The following is a 13,024-nucleotide window of genomic DNA, read 5'->3' on the forward strand; positions in this document are numbered from 1 at the left end:
GAAAATTCTAATGCTGTTCCATTATTATTTTAAAAAACTGCTTTTATGTACACTGTGTCCTGCAATTAGCATAGTTCACTTTACTCATTTGCAAACTCTTCGCTAATAGTTTAATCAGCCTTTCTAGATTTGTCTTACATTGGAAGAATCTGTAATGTCCAATCAGAGGTTACTTACTGAAAATACACAACTGGTCCAGTGATGTCTGCAACTTATAGAGCAGATATTAAGGGTTTGATTCCACCACATAGACCTTCCTAAGTTAGCAATGTCTGCCACTCTGTGAATGATCTACGCATATCTGCTTTCTGTGAAATTATTTAGAATTCTACATACGCCTTGTAGGATTGGATAAGCAAGGCTGTAACAACCACATCCATTTATTATTCTGCACCAGATGTTAGTGTCTTTCATGTGCATGTTTTCATTCTTGTGAAGGCAGATTGACTTAATACTAGGTGAGGTGAAGCTCGGATTCAAATTATTAAGCTCCTGCTTTTCATTGTAAGGTGAATGTACAAATAAATATTTTTGATTAGATAGATTTAGTTCAATCTGTTGAATTTATCTCATTATAATAATATAAAAATAAAAGGTAGACCATGTGTTCCTACTTCAGTGAACTGCTTAACAGGAAATAAGTAAAAGATCTTCTAACTGTGCACCTGATCTGTAACAAACCACGCAGTTCCTATTGCAATCTCACCATATTCCAGAATGTAAAGCCTGTATTTCTCAACATAAATCTTTTTCCGCAACACAAATGATCTCCTCTTCTAAGAGTGCAACTCAGCATTTTAACTTGGCAAGGAAGAGGATGGTAGCAACGACTCCTAGTGCAAACAAATCATTGGAATCATCTTCCATGGGTCATCAGGATGTTGTTTTGGAATCTCGTGCTTGCCTTGCGGTGCTGTAAATTTTACAGCTTTTAAGCTATGTTTAACTCGACTCTATGACATACTGTAAGTAACATCAAGGCCCCTCTTGATAGTACTGTCAAATCCTGTAATGTGACTCCTTTAATATTTTGCTGCGAGTTCTTTAAACAAAAATTGTAAGTTTAAGCTTTACTGGGAAGAAATGATGAACTCAAAGAATGTGTTCTGGTTGAAGCACTTAATCAGCAATATATATGTATTCACCATTTAGGTCAAAGATGCTGAAACTGGGGTCCATGGACCCCTTGGTTAATGGGTTTATGGTATGGGTACATAGCATTAAGAAGGTTGGGAACCCTGATTTAGGTGGATAGAGGAATTATGTGGCATTATTTTGACTAACAGATATATTCTGCTAGAGAACTGATCAATATTTTTCCTTGAGAAACATCACTCCTAAGATGTCATCTCTTTATGGTTATTCATTCTATTTTCTTGCATTAAAATAATACTTGCATCCCAATTGAATTCCAAATCCAATGCATGTACAAGCAAACAATGCCAGCATCCTCTCCCAAACTCACGTCTCTACAGAGAGTCATCCTTGAAGGTTCTTCAAATACATAAAGCATAAAAGTGAAGCAAGGGTGGATATCAGCTGCTGAAAAATGATACTAGAGAGGGTGTAATGGGGACAACAAAATGATAGATGAACTAAGTCAGTCTTCATGGTACAGACATTAGCAGTACGGTGGAAGTTCCAGGTGTCAGGGGTCATGAAGTGTGTAAAATGACCATAACTAGAGAGAAGGTTCTTGGAAAACTGAAAGATCTGAAGGTAGGAAGGTCACCTGGACCAAGTAGTTTACACCCAGGTGTAAACTACTGGGCTGGCTAAAGAGATTATGGAGACATTAGTAATGATCGTTCAAGAATCACTAGATTCTGGAATGGTTCCAGAAGACTGAGAAATTGCAAACGTCACTGCATTCTTCAAGAAAGGAGTGAAGCAAAAGAAAAGAAAAGAAACTATATGTCAGTTAGTCTGACTTCAGTGTTTGGAAAGATGTTGGAGTTGATTATTAAGGATGAGGTCTCAGGATACTTGGAGGCACATGTAATCAACATCGCTTTCCCAAGGGAAAATCTTGCCTGGCAGATCTGTTGGAATTCTTTGAAGAAATAACAAGCAAGATAGACAAAGAAAAAATGGTTGATATTGTGTACTTGAATTTTCAGAAGGCCTTTAACAGGTGCCACACATGAGGCAGCTTAACAAGCTACAAGCCCATTGTATTACAGGTAAGATTCTAGCATGGATAAAGCAGTGGCTGATTGGCGGGAGGCAAAGTGTGGGAATAATTTTGGCTGGCTGTTGGTGACTAGTGGTGCTCCACATGGGTCTGTGTTGGGACCAGTGTTTTTATGTTATATGTCAATGATTTGGATGATGGAATTGATGGCTTTCTTGTAAAGTTTATATGAAGATATCTGGAGGGGAAGGTAGTTTTGATGAAGTAGAAAGGCTACAGAAGGACTTTGACAGATTAGGACAATGGGCAAACAAGTGGCAGAAGGACTACAGTGTTTGGAAGTATATGGTCATGCACTTTGGTAGAAGAAATGAAAGGGTTGACTATTTTCCAAATTGAAAGAAAATACTTGGGAGTCCTTGTGTAGGACCACCTAAAGGTTAATTTGCAGGTTGAGTCTGTAAGGCAAATGCAATGTCAGCATTCAGTTCAAGAGCACTAGAATATAAAAGTAAGGTCTTTTAAAAAGACTTTATAAAGCACTGATTGGACCTGACTTGGAGTATTGTGAACTGTTTTGGGCCCCTTAGAACGTATGTGTTGAAACTGGAGTGGGTTCAAAAGAGTTCACAAAAATGATTCCAGAATTGAATGGCTTGTTATATGAAGAGCGTTTGATCGCTCTGGGCCTATATTTGCTGGAATTCAGAAGAATGAGGGGTGACCTCATTGAAACCTATTAAACGATGAAAAGCCTTGATAGAGTGAATATGGAGAGAATGTTTCTTATGGTGGGAGAGTCTAAGAGCAGAGAACACATCCTTAGCATAGAGGGGTGTCCTTTTACAATGGAGATGAAGATGAATTTCTTTAGCCAGAGAGTGGTGAATCTGTGGAATTCTTTTCCATAGGCAGCTGTGGAGGTCGACTCTTTATGTATATTGAAAACAGAGGTCGATAAATTTTTGATTGGTCAGGGCAATAAGGAATACATGGAGAAGTCAGAGATTGGGGCTGAGAGGAAAATTGGATCAGCCATGATGAAATGGTGGAGCGGACACAATGGGCCAAATGGCAGAATTCTGCTCCTATATCTTATGATCTTGAAGGTGTGGGCTTGATTATTTTCACCACTAAAATCAGAAATAGATAGATAGATAGATAGATAGATAGATAGATACTTTATTCATCCCCATGGGGAAATTCAACATTTTTTCCAATGTCCCATACACTTGTTGTAGCAAAAACTCATTACATACAATACTTAACTCAGTAATAATATGATATGCATCTAAATCACTAACTCAAAAAGCATTAATAATAGCTTTAAAAAAAGTTCTTAAGTCCTGGCAGTTGAATTGTAAAGCCTAATGGCATTGGGGAGTATTGACCTCTTCATCCTGTCTGAGGAGCATTGCATCGACAGTAACCTGTCGCTGAAACTGCTTCTCTGTCTCTGGATGGTGCTATGTAGAGGATGTTCAGGGTTTTCCATAATTGACCGTAGCCTACTCAGCGCCCTTCGCTCAGCTACCGATGTTAAACTCTCCAGTACTTTGCCCACGACAGAGCCCGCCTTCCTTATCAGCTTATTAAGACGTGAGGCGTCCTTCTTCTTAATGCTTCCTCCCCAACACGCCACCACAAAGAAGAGGGCACTCTCAACAACTGACCTATAGAACATCTTCAGCATCTCACTGCAGACATTGAATGACGCCAACCTTCTAAGGAAGTACAGTCGACTCTGTGCCTTCCTGCACAAGGCATCTGTGTTGGCAGTCCAGTCTAGCTTCTCGTCCAACTGTACTCCCAGATACTTGTAGGTCTTAACCTGCTCCACACATTCTCCATTAATGATCACTGGCTCCATATGAGGCCTAGATCTCCTAAAGTCCACCACCATCTCCTTGGTCTTGGTGACATTGAGACGCAGGTAGTTTGAGTTGCACCATATCACAAAGTCCTGTATCAGTTTCCTATACTCCTCCTCCTGTCCATTCCTGACACACCCCACTATGGCCGTGTCATCAGCGAACTTCTGCACATGGCAGGACTCCGAGTTATATTGGAAGTCAGATGTGTACAGGGTGAACAGGACCGGAGAGAGTACGGTTCCCTGTGGCGCTCCTGTGCTGCTGACCACTGTGTCAGACCTACAGTCTCCCAACCGCACATACTGAGGTCTATCTGTCAAGTAGTCCACTATCCAATCCACCATGTGAGAGTCTACTCCCATCTCCGTTAGTTTGTGCTTTAAGATCTTGGGCTGGATGGTGTTAAAGGCACTAGAGAAGTCAAGGAATGTAATCCTCACAGCACAACTGACCCCATCTAGGTGAGAGAGTGATTTGTGCAGCAAATACGTGATAGCATCCTCCACTCCCACCTTCTCCTTATACGCAAACTGAAGCGGAATAGGCATTCAACTCTGAGCTTCAGTAGTGAGGTGTTACAAAGAGAGCAAAAATACTCCATGAATATTCCCATAGCCACCTTGAAGGGAATTTAACATTCCTATTAACTTCTGTGAATTTCTTTCAATGATTTCTATAAATGGTGAAAGAGCATTGCAACAGGTATTAAGAGCCTGGAGTCCCTTTGAGAGCAAGGAGAGTAGATCTTCCTAAAAGTCCCATCCTTGAATCTAGTCAAGTACTTTCGTCCTCGTGTGGGAGAACACATTAATGCATTTCTGAAGAAATCTTGCCAGTGGCTCTGCTTTGTTAGACACTTGAGGAATATGGTATGTCATCAAAGACTCTTGCAAATTTCTATAGATGTACAGAAGAGAGCATTGTGACTGGTTGCCTCCCAGCCCAATATGGATATTCCAAACCACATCACAGGAAGCTGCAGAGGGTTGTAGACTCTGCAAGCTCCATCACAGGCACAAGACTCACCACCAGCAAGGTCATCACGCACTGGTAGAAATTTTATTAATACATTTGTCCAAGTTCTGTGTCCATTTGAAACTCTTAAAGTGCAGCTGAATACGGCAACAGAACTGGCCGAAACCTCAATATAATAATTAAAAAGAAAGTATACTGAAGGACACTTGCATCGTCAAAGTAGCCATATAACAAGTGGTGAAAATAGCAATTGACAGGTAAAGTGATTAAAATGTTAAAAGGCAGAAAACAAAGGTATCACCGTAACCAAGGCAAATGACATGGAAACAAAAGGAAGTGAACTATTAAAAGCTCAGATATTTTAATTAAATGACTCAAAGAGCTCTTGCTGTTATTTATGCTCCAAAAATGCAAAACCATGGTAACTGTAGATGTGGCAAGACAAATATATAAAAATTAATGGAATGTTAGTGTGGGTATGAAAACAACTTTCAACACAGACAAATCGAGCTTTACAGAAAATCATCACACCTACTTCAATATCTGGAATGAGATAAAGAATACAAGTGGTTTCAGGACAACGGAAAAGAAACAGCGCAGGCCAGCATGTATACTCTGCAATTTAGAAGGATGAGATTTGAGATTATTGAAACGTAAGACTGAAAGAGTAAATTTTGAAAAGCTATTTTCTTTGGCTGGAGTGTAGAACTGTGGACATCATCTCAGAATGAGGAGTTGCCCACTTAGGACTGAGATAGGCAGAGATTTCTTTGCTGAAGGAAGTGCAAACCTTTGCAATTTTTCTCGGTGAAACCCTGTTATTGAGCATACATTCAGCTAAGTGATAGAAGCTGTCAGTGAAACTGCTATCAAGTGACATTTATTTACCAAAAACTTATTTGATGCCCAGTTTTGCACACACAACTCACCTTCAAACCTTAACACGGCCATGGTCCAAGCATGGACCAAAGGTACAAATTCCAGAGACAATGTGAAGACAGTAGAGACGATCCAGAAAAAGATTTACCTGAATCTTCCTCGGATGAGTTCCAGATAGATTGAAGAGTCTGCAACTATTTTGTTTTTGAGAACCGAGATGGGAGAATGGGGATCTGATGATGTTTTTTATCCATCTTGGTTAATAAGCTACAGAAAGTTGTAAACTTAGGGACCTCCATTGTGGGCACTAGCCTCCGTAGTATCCAGAACATCTTCAAGGAGAGGAGCAATGCCTCAAAAAGGCGGCATTGATCATTAAGGACCTGCATCACCCAGGACATGCCCTGTTCTCATTGCTGTCATCAGGAAGGAGGTACCGGAGCCAGAAGGCTCACACCCAGTGATCCAGAAACAGCTTCTTTCCCTTTGCCATCCGATTTCTGATCTACCTCATTACTTTTAATTTTTTTTATGTTTGTACTACTTATTTTATTTAACTATTTAATATATATACACCTATGGTAATTCTTTTTTTTTCTTGACTGTTCTGTATTGCATTATACTGCTGCAGCAAAGATAACAAATTTCACAACATATGCTGGTGATATTAAACCTGATTCTGATAGTAGAAGGTGTTCTGTTTGGTGGAGGGGTCAAGGATAAACTTTTTATATAGTCAGTTCTAAGTTTCCTTTAGTACCTGATCAACTAATGCATGCAGCCTAGCAAATTATAAGTAAGGCCATTTGCACTGTATAATGCACTTTGCACCTTTTACACATTTAATCAAGAAGTCACTACCATACACATTGTATGATTCAGCATTTGCAGAACAGTTGAAAGCAGTAATAAATTGGTAAATACTGGAAACACTTATTTTCATTTTTGAAATGGAAGCTGAAATGACAGCAGACACTTGCCTGTACTTACCCTACAGGGGCCAAACACTTGCCTGATAAACCTGCGTACATCTTAAGCAAATTCTCCGGTGATACCTGTTTGGCATTGTCCTGCAGATCAGCTGGTCTTTTGATTGTATATCCCACAGAAATGTTTGACAACACTTTCACCCTGTCCCAGAGCAACCGTCATACAGTTTCAATATCTATGAATGTCAACAACATCCATTATTCAAATTATCCTTATGATGAAAAATACAAAAAAGTTTACATTAATTAGATCAAATAATCATAAATTTATTTATTTTCCTCTGAGCTCATATAGCTAGTACTCTCATCGCTGTAAATAGAACTGCAGAATTGGCATTCAGTATAAACCCAAAAGAAATTTCTGAAATCCAACATTATATAAAGTGAAGCAATAACAATATTGAACATTCCTCTTTTAAATTGAAATAGAATTTTTATTTCATGGTCCTATCATTAAGTCCTCAAGCCATTTGGAGTAAATTTTGCCAGGCTATCTTTTATTTCATGCAAAGAGTAGCGAGTCTGAATCCTGAAGCGATGGTAGTCTGCGGGACTAAATCTGCATTTTAAAATACTCTGCTTTTACCTCTCAAATATTAAATCGATGAATGATTGTCATTTTGGCATGCTACAACTGGCACACTCAGAGGAAATAGAATTTCGCTATGTGATCCTTTTATCTTTTCTCCCAGTTAGAACATAAAACATTATTGTCTTTCCTTTGGCAACTGGTTAAACTCTGATTCTATTTTGGATTCCCATATTGAAGTAATGAGAATCATGGACCAGCAAATGGACAAATTGGCTTTGACCTTTAGCAATTAATACATGCATGGATTACTGTATTGCATAAATTGTCCTACAAAAGAAAAATGAATGAATGTGTCTTACACATGAATTCCATGTGCTTTAAAGAAAAGTATGAATGTTTCTATGGTGTGTGTGTGTGTGTGTGACATTTCATTGTTAATGCATGAATCTAAAGTATCTAAGAATTGCAAAAAAAAATAACGAGAGATTTATTTTGCTGCTTTATATTCAACTTTGTTGGAATGTTAGCCTTACTAGTCAGCCTTGAGTGGCAACTTAACGTATTTAAAATAGGGCAAATTTCAATGTTTCTAGGCCAATCTTAAATGGAAATGTGAATTAATAATAAAACATGGAGGTAAAAAAATCAGGGAATAGAATTTCATCCTCTGTAGCTTCAGAGAGACACATAAATATAACAAAGACAGCTCGTTGGAAAGAGACAGAATTTCAGATCTTGAGTGCACTGGCTTTTGAACATACAACATTGGCCCATGATGTTGTGCTGTCCTTTTAACCTATTCCAAGATCAATCTAACACTCCCCTCCCACATAGCCCTTCATTATTTCTTTCATTCATGTGCCTATCAAAGATTCTCTTAAACGTCCCTTTTAGTACCACCCTTGTCAGCGGATTGCACGCATCCACCACTCTGTGTGCAAAAAACCTAACTCTGATATCCCCCTCTGCCATCCCCTCCTCACTATTCAAAGTTCAAAGTAATATTTATTATCGAAGTATATACATGTCACCACATACAAACCTGAGATTCCTTTTCTGCGGGTATACTTAGCAAATCTATAGAACAGTAACTGTAAACAGGATCTGTAAACAGCAAACATCAGGAACTGTAAACAAATTGTGCAAATGCAGATATAATCCAGATAATAAATAAATAGCAATAAATAACGAGCTTGATATAACAAGATAAAAGAGGCCTTAAATGAGTGTAGTTGTCTCCTTCTGTTATAGGCCCTGAAGGTTAAGGGGTATGCAGATGGAATACAGTGTTGGGAAATGTATGATAATGCATTTTGGTAAAAAGAACAATAATGCGGACTATTATCTAAATGGGGAAAAGGTTCAAACATCAGAGGTGCAGAGGGACTTAGGAGTCCTCGTGCAAGACTCCCAGAAGGTTAATTTACAGGTAGAGTCTGTGGTAAAGAAGGCAAATGCAATGTTGGTATTTATTTCAAGGAGAATAGAATATAAAAGCAAGGAGATAATGCTGAGGTTTTATAAGACTTAAGCCAGGGTACACTTGGAGTATTGTCAACAACTTTGGCCCCATATCTCAGAAAGGATGTCCAGAGGAAGTTCACGAGGACAGTTCTGGTAATGAAGGGGTTAATATATGAGGCCCTTTTGGCAGCTTTGGGCCTTTACTCACTGGAATTTAGAAGAATACGGGGTGATCTCATTGAAACCTACCGAATGATGAAAGGACTCTAAAGGGTAGATGCGGAGAGGATGTTCCCTATGGTGGGGGTATCCAGAACTAGAGGGCACAGCCTCAAAGTTGAGGGGCAACCCTTTAGAACAGAGGTAAGGAGGAGTTTTTAGCCAAAGAGTAGTAAATCTGTGGAATGCTCTGCCACAGACTGCGGAAGTTGATTGTTTCCTAATCGGTCAGGGCATCAAAGGATATAGCGAGAAGGTAGGTGTATGGCGTTGAGTGGGAGCCATGATAGAATGGCAGAGCAGACTCAATGGGCTGAAGTGCCTAATTCTGCTCCTGGGTAGTAACTGCTCCTGAACCCGGTGGTGTGAGCCCTGAGGCACCTGTAACTTCTACCTAATGGCAGCAGTGAAAAATAGAACATGGCCTTGGCGGTGAGGATCTTTGATGATGGATGTTGTTTTTCTATGGCAATGTTTCATGCCAATGTGCTCAATGGTTGGGAGGGTTTTAGCCATGATGTACGGGGCCGATTCCACTACCTTTTGTCGGATTTTCCGCTCAGAGGCATTGGTGTTCCCATACCATGCTGTAATGCAGCCAGTTAGCACACTTCATTATAAGTTAGCCAAGGTTTTTGATGACGTGCTGAATCTCTGCAGATTCCTGAGGAAGTAGAGGCACTGTTGTGCTTTCTTTGCAATTATATTTATATCATGTGTCCAGGACAGGTTGTCTGAGAAAGTGACACCTAGGAATTTAAAGTTACTGACCCTCTCCACCTCTGATTCTCTGATGAGTACTGGCTCATGGACCTCTGGTTTCTCTCCCCTGAAGTCTACAATCAGTTCCTTGGTCTTACTGACATTGAGTGATAGGTTGTTGTTATTACACCAAATTTTCAGTCCCCTTCCTGTATACTGATTGATCACCTCCTTCGATACAGCCCACAACAGTGGTGTCATCAGCAAACTTGTATATGTTGTTGGAGCTGTACTTAGCCACACAGTCATGCATGTAAAGCGAGTAGAGCAGGGGACTAAGTACGGCATTGCCATCCAATTTCTGAGTGGACATTGAACCCATGAATACTACCTTATTACTTATTTATGTTTTATTTTTGCACCACTTATTTAACTATTTAATATATATACTTAAAGTAATTCACATTTTCCTCTATTATTATGTATTGCATTCTGCTGCTGTTGCAAAGACAAAAATTTCACGACGTATACCAGTAATATTAAACCTGATTCTGATTCTGTACTTTCCATCAGTCACCTTAAAGTTATGCGCTCTCATAACAGCTATTTCTGCCCTGTGAAAATGGTGCTGCCTCTCCATTCTATCTTTTGCCTCTTATCTTATACACCTGTATCAAGTTACCTCTCATCCTCCTTTGTAACAAAGAGAAAACTCCAGCTTGCTCAACCTTTCCTCATATGATATGCTTTCTAATTCAGGCAGAAATTTGGTGACGTAAAGCAAGCAGACAGCACTTGGTGAAAGTATCCAAGCAGACGGGAAACTAGTTCTAGCTGAATGCCTTTCAGAATTTGGACAATTCCAGCACTAGTGAACTGAAAGCCTTCCCCAGAAAATCAATACGTTAACAAGCAGAAAAGTTTTTGCTTGTAGGAATTGTTCATTCTGGATTAGTGCTGTTATCATCCAGAATGTGTCTGTGTGCCACATTCTGCACATCTGTTATATGAAAAAAAAATCAAATACACAGTTTCAGGAAAAGTGTTGGCCTATTTGGATTGTGACATTTCTTTATTCAGAACACTTTGAGATTGTGAGAGATCTGTTGCTGAGTACACTTTGTGAACACATTTCGAGTTACCTCCTGAACCTTATAATGTGGCCAGTGAGTGCATATCCTTGGCCTTCTGCTGCTGTAAGCCCATCCACTTCAATATTTGTATTGTACATTAGGAGATGCTTTTCTGCACACCACTGTTGTAACTCATACTTATTTAAGTTACTGTGGTCTTCCTATCAACTGGAACCAGTCTGGCCATTTTCCTTTTATTAACAAGGCAATTTCACCCACAGAACTGCCACTAGCTGGACATGTTCTATTCCTTTCACTATTCTCTGTAAACTCAAGAGACTGTCCTGAGTGAAAATCCCAAGAGGTTCACAGTTCCTGAGATACTCAAACAATCATTCATGTTTCTTCCCTGGTCAGATGTTTGGGCTGAATAACAAGTGAACTTCTTGTCTATGTTGCTACCATGTGGCTGCACAGTAGACCTGTATTTCAAACACACCTTTGGGCTAATTTAATGTTTTGAAGTTACAAAACATAACATTGGCAACGAGGTATATTTAAAATGAACCCAAGATGGCTACTGACCTGTTAAAGCGAGATATCCGAAGTGGAAAAAAAGACAGCTTAGCACAGCCCAGCATGTGGATATTTAGTCTTCAGAAAGGAAGACATGATCGAGTTTTTTAAAGTCCGAAAATGGAAGAATTCAAGGTTTATAAAGAATGAGTCCTGGGTTATACTAATCATGTAAAAACATCCAAAATGGCTGGCTACATCAGAAAGACAGACGAGTTTCATTATACAAGGGCAATTGGTTTATGTATAATGAGCAATTGGAAAGCATTTTGAAGCAAATTAAATAGCCAATGAGTAACGAGATTTCATGTAAGGTGTTTCAACAATGGCTTTCTCTTTGTCAGTCTCCCATAAAACTGCGACTAGTGAAGCGCCCAGGCAACAGTTGTTGTATGAGCAGTCTCTCCCATCTCAGCGACTAAAGCTTGTAGCTCCTCCAGAGTTGTCATAGGTCTCTTGGTGGCCTCCCTCACTAGTCCCCTTCTTGCACCATCACTCAGTTTTGAGGAAGCCTGCTCTAGGCAGATTTGCAGCTGTGCCATATTCCTTCCATTTCTTAATGATTAACTAACTGTTTTCCAAGGTATATTCAGTGGCTTGGAAGCTTTATTGTATCCATTTCCTGACTTGCACTTTTCAATAAACTTTTTGTGGAGTTGCTTGGAGTGTTCTTTTGTCTTTGTGATGTAGTTTTTGCCAGGATATTGACTCACCAGCAGCTGGACCTTCCAGATGCAGGTGTATTTTTTACTACAATTAATTGAAACACCTTAACTGCACACAAGTCTCCAAAAATAGATCTCCATTTAATTATGTGACTTCTAAAATTAGTTGGTTGCACCAGTGATGAAGGTGAGTGAATACCTATGCAATCAATTATTTTGTGTTTTATATCTGTAACTAATTTAGATCACTTTGTAGAGATCTGTTTTCATTTTGACACTTTTACCAGTGTCAACTTCCAAGGTGGTGGGGGGGGGGGTGAATACTTTTTATAGGCACTGTAGTTGAGATACTTTCTACATTGAGTTGGAATTTATAGTTAAGCAGGGAGGAGTGCTGTGTATTTAATATTTCAGCAGTATTTGAGTAATATTGTATATATTGTTTAAGTATTCTTATTCATTTAAACAATTTATTGGTTATATGTGTAAATATGTTAATTGCATACATCACGCTACCGCCAGGTATGTATGCGCCTAGCTTAAACACAAAGTTACAGCCATATTTTGGAATTCCTTTGAATTAATTTATTGTTTTAAAGATACAAAGCATATGCAGCTAGAGTGCTTAAGACTCGTGCAGCGCTGTAGGAATTTTATGTATTGCACTGCAGTGTTTCTGCAAACATTGACAAATTCCATGACATAGGTGAGTGACGATCAGCCTGGTTCTGATATGGGATTCTATTGTGGACTGAGAGTGGGAAGGGGGAAGGGAGAGGAGAATCATAGTTGGGAAAAGGGGAGGGGAGAGGAGAGGGAGCAGGAAGTACCAGAGAGAAATTCTGTAATAATCAATAAACCAGTTGTTTGGAATCAAATGACCTTGCCTGGGGCCTCAGGGCTGTGTGTGTCTGCCCCCATGCTATCCCCTACCCCTGGTAC

General features: G+C 39.4%; 1 protein-coding gene across 4 annotated transcripts in view; it reads left to right on the forward strand.

Annotated features, from left to right (window-relative positions):
- ptprt (protein tyrosine phosphatase receptor type T) overlaps positions 1-13,024 on the forward strand; it is a 1,512,449-nt gene that overhangs the window by 133,816 nt on the left and 1,365,609 nt on the right. The gene's annotated exons all lie outside the window — the stretch shown is intronic.

This window comes from Hemitrygon akajei, chromosome 11 (genome assembly GCF_048418815.1).
Source record: "Hemitrygon akajei chromosome 11, sHemAka1.3, whole genome shotgun sequence".
NCBI lineage: Eukaryota > Metazoa > Chordata > Chondrichthyes > Myliobatiformes > Dasyatidae > Hemitrygon > Hemitrygon akajei.